This window comes from Nestor notabilis, unplaced genomic scaffold, assembly GCF_000696875.1.
Source record: "Nestor notabilis isolate BGI_N333 unplaced genomic scaffold, ASM69687v1 scaffold3427, whole genome shotgun sequence".
Taxonomy (NCBI): Eukaryota; Metazoa; Chordata; class Aves; order Psittaciformes; family Psittacidae; genus Nestor; species Nestor notabilis.
In genome coordinates, this window is record NW_009937649.1 from 5,836 (window position 1) to 17,500 (window position 11,665).

Consider the following 11,665-nt stretch of genomic DNA (forward strand, 5'->3'; position numbering starts at 1 on the left):
CTGGTATTAATTGTTGTAGTTTTAGAGCACAGAAATCGTTGTCACCTTTATGGCATGTAGTGCTTAATGAAGGTTATGTAGGCTCTTGACTTTTTTTGTAGATGGTCTCAAAACTTCATTGTACATAGAACACTTGGAAACCTTTGTACAAAAGTATACCAATAAACCCTACAATGTTCAAAGGAAGAAAAAATCCACCAAATTTCATCTTCTGCCTTTGCAGAGAATCTGTTAGAGAACGTGTAGTCTTTTAAAAGTTCTTGTTTCTGTTCCCAGGCCTGATAAAAACAGCAATTTCTTTGTTAGGTTTAGCGTTTAATAAGTCCATACCCGAAAATCTGAATGATGAATCTTTATGGGATCATCATCTAGAGGTTGCCATCCATGAAGAGCAATCTTATTTTAAGATACCGGATCCTTACTGTAGATTAGCTGTATTCAAGGAAGAACTGATTTTGCTTTGATGGTATGGGAAAAAGGCTCTGAAGAAAGTTGCTGTGTGAGCACAACATGAAATAGCTGGTGATTTTGTGTTAGTGTTCCATAGGGAACCATGCACAGTAAAATGGGAAGGGCTGCCCCAAGGAGACAGTTTAATCCCAGTGTTACACAGATGAGCCCTTACACAACACTCCAGCAATTCCCAGTAAGTTCGAATCCTTGTTTTTCAGTAACTTGTTCTCGTATCCATGCCTTAAGGGCTGGTGATTCAGAGTTCTCTGGTCATGTGAGGAGAGCTGTCAAGGGTGGGGCAAACCTGTATTTACATTTTTTTGGTCATTTATAAAGTATTGAGTAACAAGTATGAGTTTGCCTTAAAGGCAAGCAAACACCACCAGTCTTCAAGTATGAAGAAGCTTGAGTGCATCTGTTGATACAGTTTCCTTTCCTTTTCTTTTCTTACATCTGGATGCTAGAAATCTCTTCCCTTGTTTTCCCAAAGAGAAAAGGGAAATGGCTTATAAGTGGAACAGTGATCAAGAGGCATAGGTACAGCTTTTGTGTTCCAGTGTACTTTACTTAAGGTGCTTTTAGAGCAACTGCATCAGCATGGTTTCTTCCCTGTTCATCTACCTGCTGTGATTTTCTGCTTCTTGAGTATGGAAAATGAGTAGGGATCTTGGGGATAAGTCAGGAGGACTGGGAACAAAGTAAAGGGATGGATGGGAAACCTTAGTTTTACTGGTGTGGGGATGCAAGGCACGTTTTTAAGAAGCCTGGTTTTGTTCATTCCCCCTCTTTAGATCCACCTTTTTACTTGGATGAGCAGGAGGGAGGAGTTTTCCCACATGTTTAAATGATTAGATTTCCCATGAGTTTGCATGTGGACTGTGACTTTGTTTTCTGTGGGTTTATTTAATGTTTGTTTTTTGAGGGCCCTGGATTGCTGGTCACAGTTGAGCTGAGATTCTGGCTAAGAGATTTCTAGCATTCCTTCATTTCTCTTTCTAGTTAATATAATCAGCAGGATCTTGCCATTTCCCTACTGGTGGTCAGGGCACATAAGGAGCAGAGTTCTGAGTCCAGGACCTAATACTGCTGCCTGTACCCCATCCTTCATGTACCTCAGTCACGCATCTCTAAACTGAAGTGATCTTGGACAAAAAAGGAATTAGGATAACTTAAGGTCTTTACATATGAGGTGCTTCTGCTGCTGAGAGTAAGAGGCATGCTGAAGGCAAACAGAACAGTGGTGCTGTGGACCTAGCTTTCAGGGGTGAGTTAGTTTTATTTCAACAGATTTTGAAACACTGAGGAGGAGGGAGAAAAGGGACATCACAATGGTGCAAAGTATAACTTCATTTGTAAAGCTTCCTGTTGGAAAAAGTTTAACCATCTAAAGCTGGAAGGAGCTAATAAGTTTTCAGGTGGCTGATCTACCACTCTCCATGTTCACATCTTCAGAGGTAGGGTAAGACATACAATGAAACTCCAACATCTGTGCCATCATCAGCTGAAAACTATATATTCATACCTTCTATCTGGTTTTAATGAAGTTTGCTTGAATTAAAACCTGTATGCTAGTATAGCTTATCTCAGGTACAAGGAAAAATCTGAGGAGATACTGAGGGCTGGAATAAGATGCATAGTGATGTGAGCAGCCCTCTCATTTTATTCTTGCAGTATGCATCTTGAAGTGTTCCTTTCTAGCAAGGTTGGTTTCTCTAAGGTTTGGTGATGTTTTCAGCTTCTGTCTAGTGGCAATGAAACGTCTATGGTCTGGAAGACCACACAGCCCATATGAGACACACTTGAAAGAATAGAATTGGGAAGTTGTGGCAATAATGGCACATCCCTAAGGTGGTAAAATAAAAGGTTTAAGAAGGACACACGAAAATCTGCAGTAAACTGGAAGCTGAATTGGTAGCTGATAGGTTGTTCCTGCATATTATTTACTGGTTGAAACAACGGACCTCTGGCGTCCTGGAGGTTGATCCCTTCCCTGCTGATCCATGCAGCTCAGTTCTTGTGTGATCTTGGATAAATTATACAATCTTTTCATGTCTACACTGTGGAGTTTAAAGAAAAAAACTCTCCTAGGAGTCTTCTTGGAAGGAAATGTTAATAAATGAAGGTGCTCAGCTAGTCTGGATGTACATACGTGTATCAGTATTGCATTAGCCATGCTTTCTAGGATTGATCTGTAACCTGAGCCAGTGTGGCTTTAAAATGGTGACTGCAAGCCAGTACATTCACCTTGTAATTTTTGAACTCGATCAATAAGATTGTTTAACTCTCCATTGATCAAAAATTGATTGTTTGGGGAGCCACCATATTACTCAGACACTTCCCAATTACTTCAATCCTAGAAGTACATCCAGTTCATCCATAGGCTATTAATGAAGTTTATGACCCATGTTATGTAAGAAGTCTGTGTAGATAACCAGAAGAGCTTTACAGTGAATGAAATGGGGAGTTAATCCGACCAAATGAGGTGCTGCAACATTAACTTTACTCTTTTTCTTTTTTCCCTGTATAGCTATTGGTGAATATGAAGAGCTTAGAGCAGAAAATAAGAAAACGAAAGAAGAGGTTTGTATCTACTGATTATTATTTAATACTAAAATGCCAAATATCAGAAAACCCTATTGGCTATGGCAGGTTGTTGTCTGCTTTTGTGAGCTTAGCTGATTATTTACAAATAGTAAGTATTAGTTATACCTATATGTATTCAGGAGCAATAAATACCACTTCCAGCAGCTGTTTTATTTGTTCCGCTCCAGAAAAGTTGCTATACATATATATACACACACATATACATGCCATATATGTATATATACACACACACATATATTGCTATACATGTATATATATCATATATATATATATGTATATGAGTGATGCTATAGCCAGTTTGCCCATGATTACAGACTGAGCACAGACCAAGTAAAGTGTTTAGATATTCTTAAGGAAACTTCTCTTGGATCTGAAAATTGTTTGTTACAACTTGATTTGCACAATGGGACTTCCTGAAAGGAAAATAAAACAATTCCCCGGAAAATAAAACAATTCCCCTCACCCAACCCTTCTGAAAATTCAGACTGTAGAAATATGATCTCTGAAGGTATTTGAAATCTCCAACCGCCAGTCCAATTTTTAAGAGGAGAGCAAGTTGTCTTATCTCAACTTGCAGGATGGTACTACAGTGTAAAACGTATTCTCAGCATCCTTCTGTGAGATCTGGTGCCTGTCCAACTTGAAGCTTCAAATGTACAGGCTGAACTTCTCACATTACTACAGGCTTATTTTTTTCAGTGTTCAGAGATACTGGAGTAAGAAATCATAAAATTATAGAATGGTTTGGGTTGGAAAGGACCTTAAGATCATCCAGTTCCAACCCCCTGCCATGAGCAGGGACACCACACCCTAAACCATGTTGCTCAAGGCTCTGTCCAGCCTGGCCTTGAACACCTCCGGGGTCGGAGCATTCACAGCTTCCTTGGGCAACCTATTCCAGTGCCTCACCACCCTCACTGTGAAGAACTTCTTCCTTATATCTGACGTGAACTTCCCCTGTTTAAGTCTGAAAATAGTGACCAGTTTCTAGATTGTTCCTTGTAACTATGATTAACTCTATAGGAGTAAAATTAAGCACGTGCAATATCTTTTTCCACTCGGGACTCTTGTTCATTCACCACACCTGCTTTCTGCAGGGAAACCAATGGGAACAGAGAACTCAGATTTGGTGGTAGTGTTATGTTGCAAAAATCCACATCAATGTGCAAAAGGTTTTTAGCAGATACCTGCCAAAAGAAGCTGTGGCCACTAAAAGCCTCTTATCGGTTATAGATAGTGAGGAAGGCAGAGGAGGTGGTGCTGTACTGTATTGTAAACAAAAAATTCTCCTTTCTCCAGTATTAGTCAGCTGAAGATGCAAGAAACATGTTAGTTTTCAGATATCTGTTAGCTGCCAAAGCATGCAAGTTTAATTTAGCTTTTTATAAAGTCATTTTTGAAGGGTCGCTTTTAATCCAGTTGTTGTTATAAACGTTGCAATTCAAGGGTGTATTGGGAAGATCTTGTCCTTAACTACTGTATCATTCTTAAAGAAAACTTGAAGCTTATCTTCATGTTATGCTTCAGCAGTGATTATGTGTATATCCACTGAGCTCAGCATATTGTGCTTCACTCCCTCCTCCCCACTCACTCCTCATCATTTTTACTGTGCTTGTTGCTGCATTCGTGTTCTGCTGTCCTACACCAGAGCTTCAGATATCCTGGGAAATCCGTCCTCTATTTTTGCAGTTCAGAAGACTGTGGTAGTTCATCTCCTGCTGCTCAGAATGAAAGGAGAATGAACTTGAGTTAGACCAAGAGTCCATCTAACTCAGTATCCTGTCTCTGACAGGAACAGAGAGGGAGGAGTGTAAGAGCATGTGTAGCACCTCCACAGAGTACTCTTCTAATCTCCAAACTGCTTGCAGCCTGGGGACTTCCTCAGCTGCATGTGGTTTTAGTGTGTTCTGCCCTCCACAGCTCTCTCACTTGAATTTGTCCTATCCCCCCAGGCCCATGCTGATGGTTGGCTTCCATCACGTGTGAGGAGTTTCACACCAGGCCTGACCACTGCATGAAAAATGGGCTTCACAGCTTTGCTCTGAACCCAGGTCCTGCTAGCTTTGGTGTTTCTTCAGCAAAGCTTTGTTTAGGTTGGGGTGGGTTGGGATGAAGGGGCTTTTCTTGAGCTACTTTTTATTTATTTTTTTTTCTCCTCAGAGGAATTCTAATAAAAGATGTTGTTGCCAAAATTGAAATGAAATGAGACATTCTGAGATTTTCTTGCATCCTGCTCTTCTTTCTTCCTTGCTCGTCTCTCTCACGAGACTTCTTTCCTATAACTGCATTATCTCTAGCCACTCCTGTGTGTTTCTTCTGAAGGTTGGTATGATGGTGGGTTTTTTTTGCTTTGGAGCACATGGGGATTACATCCACAAATTAAGCACGTGCTCAGGGTTGGAGGATTTTCGGTTCTTATGCAAGTGTTCTCCATTCAAGAACCTCCATCCTGCAAATAGAGGTGCTTGTATAAGCAGTGCTGCTTAGTTGTTTAAATGCTTGCACTCAAGTGCCTCAGTGTGAGGCCCTGAGTGCATTTCTTCTACAAAATCTACTGATACCAAGTTCTTCGTTTTGTTTGCTTACAGTGCCAGTACTGGAAAAAACTATTCCTTGTGTTATTTCAGGGCTGCGTAATCCTTGAAAGCTCATTAGTGTCTCTAACTTTGTATCTTAGTTTATGCTTTGCAGGATCAAACCTGATATTGGAGAAAGTATAGCAGAGGTTCTGTCTGCTGTGGATCTAGGAAGTTGTGGGTGCATTCAGTTCCAGTTTCTGCCACTGTCTGTCAGTATGAGTGTAAGCAGATGGCTTCCTCTCTACCAGTTGTGGTCACATAATTGTATTGATAGGAGGAAGAGAAGTGAAACTTAATTTTTTTCAGCAGAGGACTTGCAGGCTATTTGTGGCAGTGCCACACTGGAGTTAGACAGGGGTCTGTTATCTGTGTGCATTTCACACACTCAGTGGAGTGTTTTTCTAAGTCATCACTACACTTGTATGGCTCTGAAAGATGAGCTGTGCTGTGGAGAAATGATCTTACATTAGAAACATGGAACTTGGTGGATAATGGGCAGCTAACTTAAACTAAGATGTGTTCTGAGTCTCCAGTTTGTATGGCAGGTTCTCCACTTCAAGACATCCAAAGCAGGGGCCTTTGAGCAACCTGCTCTAGTGGAAGGTGTCCTTGTCCATGACAGGGGTTGGAACTGTATGAGCTTTAAGGTCCCTTCCAACCCAACCCATTCTATGTAAAATTGACTTTTATGTAGGTTACTTTATTTAAAGCCCTGCTGCTTAAAGGGCTGCTAATAACCATGAAAATTCAGGAGCAAAATAGAAGATCTTTGATGTGCAGTGTCTTCCTCGTTGTCTTCTTAAACTGCCATTTGGAGACCTCTGGTGGGGTCTCTGACAGGCATTTTTTTAAATTAGTATTTATAAATCCTTCAAAAAACGGGAACAAAAATGACATTGGCAGATCACTTCTCTTAGGTCATCCTTTTAATTGAAATAGCCGACTAAACACACATACCAGTCCCCCCAAAACAGATAACTAACATTCGGTTGCACACAAATGCAGATCACTTAATATGCAGTTCTGACGTATTCAGAGTCAGATCATGAATAAATATTTGACTACTTGCTAATCAGACAGAAATGACTCTGAACACTGGTTTTGACAGTGTTTTGTCATGCTGCCAGTAGGGAAAAGAAAAAAGGAAGGCGAGACAGCTATCCAAAACAGTAGGTGTAATACTGTATCTCTGATACATCATTCACGGTGTTTGCTCTGTTAAAGCAAATGTATAGAGTGGATGATATGTTTTGTCACCAAATGGGAATGGGGAAGGGATCCTGCCTTGATGACATGCTCATTCTTCTGTAAGTAGAGTATAGCAGATGTCAGATGACACTTGTGAGCACTGTACCAAACTCATAATTTTACAACAAGCATTAAATCTGCATAAATTTCACAGTCTGTGTAAATGGGAAGGAATGCATATTATGTTGCTTAGCAATGGCTTGATTGACTGTATGGCTACTATGTGAACTTCTTGCATCTTAATATCTGGACTGAACAATCTCCTCCTTGTTTTTGCCCTTTGAAGGTATTTTACTGAAGTGAGTAGGAGCTTATGTGCAAAAGAGCTGGTAAAACAGGAGCCTTTTAGAAGAGAATAGACAAGAAACCCAGGCCTCCCTGGAGTTAGTGGCAAGGCATGACTCTGGACGTACCCACAGTCTTCCAGCAGCTTGTGTGCACCAGCTTCCCAACTGTCCTGGTATTGTGCTAGCTCCAAGTACAGGCCAAGTTCACCGCTATTTGCCTCGCTATATTTATGCAGCATTCGGTTTGAACGCTGTTCTTTGATGTATACATGATATACTTGTAGTCAGCATACTAGTTCTCTGTGCTAGAAATGAAAGTATTGCCTCAGATCTTGTGTACCTAGAAGGCAAAAACCTGAAATTGAGTGGGATCAGCAGAGCTCCTCAACTTGCTCCTGCAGAGATGAAGAATTCTAAGGAGTTATTCACAGAATGAATTTTGGCAACTGAACTGTTACATCTAAAAAGACAGATGCAATGTATTCTTATTGCCAAAATACTATCATTGACCCTTATGGCTAGTTCAGGACTGGAACGGGAATATTGTCTATCACCTTGAAATTTTTTATTGGGATTAATGGTGCTATAATTATTAGATTAAAAATATAGTAAATAAAATGGTATCAGTGCTTATTTTCCTCTGATGAGAAGCTGAAACTCTTAAGAAAATAAAGTTTAAAATGGAAAATATATTGACAATCCAAGAGTTACCAACCTTTTCATTATTATACTTTTTGTTTGAGGGTGCTCTTGAGTATGGAGCTGTCTGTTAATACCTACAAGGGGAGACTTAGTAAATACTTGAAAGTTCTTTCTCCTTAACAGTTGCATGTGCTTGCATGTGAACAGATTTTATAGCAACGTTATGCTATTTGTCTTTTAATATTTAGTGATACTTTTTGTCAGTTAACAATCCTAATGTATACACCTCAAACTGCTTTTTTGAGGAGTGAAGTGGTTGTGAATTTTTAAGTCTTCAGTGCAGATTTTGAGAGCATCTTCTAAATTTTGATGTTTTAAAATTGTCCTGTTTTTAAAGGTAAGGTCAGTTTATTTTAAGGGGTAAAAATGTTTTTTTTTGTTATGAAACTTAATTGTTTCCTATTTTGTTTGCCTAACTTTCCAGTTTGAAACACTAACAAGTAGTTGAAGACAATCTCAACTTTAATTCTTAGGAAAATTGGAGCTGAGATAGTTTTTTTGGTGGGACTTGCAGCAGCTCTGCTTGCATGGGTCTGATTGCAAGACAAAAAGCAAAGTGCTTTCCATTGATCGTTTCGGCAAGGGCAACAATCTCCCGCTCTCCTTTTCTTCCTGTTCTTTCATTCTGAAGCACAGGAGCAGCGAAAGGAAAATATTGAGAAAGCTGCAACTGGGAGCAGGAATTGCTCTGCAGAGACCCAAACTTGCAGACCCTGATTGTGCAGAGAAATAGGCATCGCTATCGGGAGAATAGTCAGCTTGCCGTGGTCCAAATGGAGCTCTCTCTGCAAATAGCACTCAAGGTGAAGTGGAATAGGTCACTGAACTTCCCCTTTCGCTGCACAGGGAAAGCTGTTATGCCTTATAGCGTGTTGCTGGAGGATTTCAAAAGGAGTTTTTCCTATCACTGGGATAGGGAGTGTACCGCATCCTCTACATCAAGGTTTCCATCAGTAGGAAAGTGTCTTGTTGACTTCCACAGGCAATAGATCAGATCCTTAAAGCTCCCAGTCTTCCTGGTTTTTAAACTGAGCATTAAAACGCTCTTGCTCACTTAATGTGCTGTGTGCTGAAAGCTTGCACCCTGCAGAAGAATCCGTGGGTGAAGTATGCCAGTGTGGTTACAGTGTCTCTCTTGTTGAGTACAAAGAGGCAGCAGCTCACTCTCATCCCCCTTCTGCAGCGAGGCTGTGATCTGCAGGAACAATCAGGAATACTTTCTGTGTCTTTGACTGACGCCTCTTTTTAGACTGCACTTCTGCCAGTAAGGTAATGCTGAGGAAACTGAGAGGGACGACAGCAAAATTCATGCACAGATTCTCCTTCCCCACCTCTCCTGTGCAGGATTCTCTAAAGCTCCTTTGTTAGCAGGGCCAGATGAACGGTGAGTCCTTGTCCGGTGCCGCTTGCTTAGCACGTCTTGCTGCTTCTTAGCACATCTTGTTCCTTCTGCAGCTCTGCCTTGTTTCACAGACCTTTTCAGCAGCTGGTGACTGACCTGTTTCCCCATCTCAGCTGCTCTCCTTACCTTATCACCCCAGTGCCAAGAGAAGAGAGATTGCTTGTTGAGTGCTGCTCCTTTTGCTCCCACAGAGAACCATCAGCAGTGGCTTCCAAAGCCTGTATGGAGGCTGCCCCTAAGGCAATACCAGGGGCATCCTCTCCTTGCCCAGGAGCAGATCCTTCTTTGGGTCTCATCCAAGGTCCTCTGGACCTGATAGAAGGGCTCTCTCTTGAATTTGGCTGCCTTTGAATCAGGCTCTTCCCCTTCTCATTACTTAACAGCAGGCTACTTTCCTGGCTAACTCAAAGTGGGTTCTCATGTGGAAAAACTGAAAATCAAGCAAAATCAGTTCAGGGCTTTTTTTTCCCCCAGTTCTGTTCCAGTGACTAGTGTCCTTGTTGTTGCAGTTACACTGTACGGAGCTCAGTCACACAGATCTCTTCCACAACTTAACTCACAGTCTTACGTTGATTTATTACTGTGAGCATAGGCAGCCCCATGTGAGGAAGGATGTCTGGTACACCATGTCTGTAAGACACGTTGTGTGCCAGTCATACTTCCCCCTGGGTCATGTGTTTTTCACAGTGTGGTTAATCACTAACTGGGGCTTTTGAGAAGTTTACTCATTTCTTTGTGAGTTCTTTCATTGGCTTATGGAAGGGGTTTTCTTAGAGAAGTCTACTTAATTCTTTTTCTGGTTTATTCTTTCTTGTTGAAGAAACCTTTCTATCTCAAGATCAGTGATTGCAGCTCTGTGTAGTATTAGTATTAACCCCAAAACTAATAAAGCTGGGGTGATAGGAAATCCTTAGAGTACGAAGGTGGCTGTTCTCCCTTCTTCAAGGCTGAAGTTTTGCTCATGGTATTGGGAAGCTGAAGAGCATGTCCTTGTTTATTGGCTTTGAGGTTTTCTTTGCACAGGGTAGGTATAGAAATGTACGCCTCTCTTCCAAGTCTATTTGCATTAATGAAACCAGACTTAAAGCATATTCTTGACATGCAGTTTTGCATGTTAAGAAAGTATTGCTTTCGCTGTTGTGTGGAACACCGATGAGTGTTTGTATCAGTGTGGATAATGTGGTTCTAAAATATTTCCAGAGTAGCTCTGAATTGGAACCTAAAATCAAATACAACTTGCCAGTTTCATTAGGAAATGCTCTGGGTAATGAATTTTTTATGCATACTTTCCACTGAGCCCACATGACTGAGAGCAAGAAGAAACAATGCTTTGATAAGCTTCTGTACGTTATTGTGCCAGCAGTTGATCTTTGCTGCTTTTGCATGTTGTGACTGACTGCTAATGAAATAACCAGGATCAGTGTTTCATTTCAATTTTCTCTTCTTCTGCAGTGTGACAAAATCAAGCAAGAACGAGATGAAGCTGTCAAAAAACTGGAGGAGTTTCAGAAAAGTAAGCTGATAATGAATGTTAGTGGGGTTATTTTGGTATAGAGAGTTATGAGCACTCTACAGCAGTGTTAAGAATGCTGAGATTCAGGTCCATGTGCTGTTTCTCCTTCAAAGCCTTGTGTTAAGGAGCTAATCCAGTGAGAATTTAACCATTGTCAGGCTAGTGGCTGGGGCAGCATTTATATTGTCTTACACAGGGGGGCACCGGACAGAGGGAGCCAATGTAGCCATTCTCGGGGTGCAAAGTGGTGAAAATATAATGGTAGAGATGCAGCTCAATCTCACCTGGATTCTGCAAGTGACATGCTTGGATGGAGTGGGATTTGACCCTATTGCTGAGATTGCTAATAATGGAATTTTTTTTTTCGTTACCAATAAAGGTATTAAGGATGAACTGCTGTCTGTTGATAATTTTTAGTGCAAGTTATGTCTTGTCTGGGCTGTGAGAATGTCAATATTCAGTTTTATACTTTTATATTAATGTTTTTGTTGAAACTGTATGGTGTCTGGAAGCAACAAAGCACATCTAATGGGAGTGGAAGTATCCTAGCGGAATAGCTCCTTAGAAGAGACAGTTACAATGGGATTGTGGTCTGTGATGTCTGGTTTGTGCCAGTACCATGAACTGCACCGTGAAGCATCAGAAATGTGGATGAAGTTAACGCAGGAGAAGGAAATCACATGGCGTGTACTTTTGTGTGACTGTGTTAATAGAGGAGTTTGCTCACTTCTGGTTTATAATTGTTCATCTGATACAATTATGGAAAAGAATCTAAAATCAACAGGGATCATCTGTGATCTTGGATAACTGTTCTGTGAGACAAGAATGTTCTCCAAGAAGTCTAATTCCTCTGGAAAAAACTACAGCCTGTTTTGGT

General features: G+C 40.8%; 1 protein-coding gene across 1 annotated transcript in view; it reads left to right on the forward strand.

Moving 5' to 3' along the window:
- The first annotated feature begins 2,988 nt into the window (after positions 1-2,988).
- KIAA1598 (KIAA1598 ortholog) overlaps positions 2,989-11,665 on the forward strand; it is a 54,912-nt gene continuing 46,235 nt past the window's right edge. Inside the window, exons 1-2 of the mRNA XM_010018907.1 lie at positions 2,989-3,033; positions 10,728-10,788. The gene's annotated coding sequence lies outside the window, so the exon portion shown is untranslated. The remainder of the gene's footprint in view (positions 3,034-10,727; positions 10,789-11,665) is intronic.